The sequence below is a fragment of the Lupinus angustifolius genome, chromosome LG03 (genome assembly GCF_001865875.1).
Source record: "Lupinus angustifolius cultivar Tanjil chromosome LG03, LupAngTanjil_v1.0, whole genome shotgun sequence".
Taxonomy (NCBI): Eukaryota; Viridiplantae; Streptophyta; class Magnoliopsida; order Fabales; family Fabaceae; genus Lupinus; species Lupinus angustifolius.
Window position 1 is genome coordinate 14,572,046 of NC_032011.1, and position 484 is coordinate 14,572,529.

Consider the following 484-nt stretch of genomic DNA (forward strand, 5'->3'; position numbering starts at 1 on the left):
ATGCTTACATAAATGTGGTAAAAAATTTGTATGTATCATGTCTCCTCGTTTTTGTTCCTAGCATGTTGGCAGACACCATACTAAGCCTTTTGACTACTATCTCTCTGCAGCATTTTGACTCTCTTTTTCCAAAAGTTAATCCAAGCATGTAATAAACCTAATGATTATGATAACTATATAATATGATAATTTGGTAATAATTCTAAGCCTCCTCCAAGCAAACATGTTTTAATTATATTTTGAAGTGAACACAACCGCAGGTAAAGTGTAGCATTGAAAATAAATTACCTGCAAAAATCATGGTAACATAATAATATGGATTAAGTACCACAAATATTTGTAATATGACATGTTTACAACATGTATTAAAAATATTTAGATTCATGTATTAAAAATGCAGATGATAGTAAAAAATATTGCCAATAAAATCAAACTTGATAACTAAAACATGTAAGATAAGTCCAAAGAATAAAAATGTTAACAA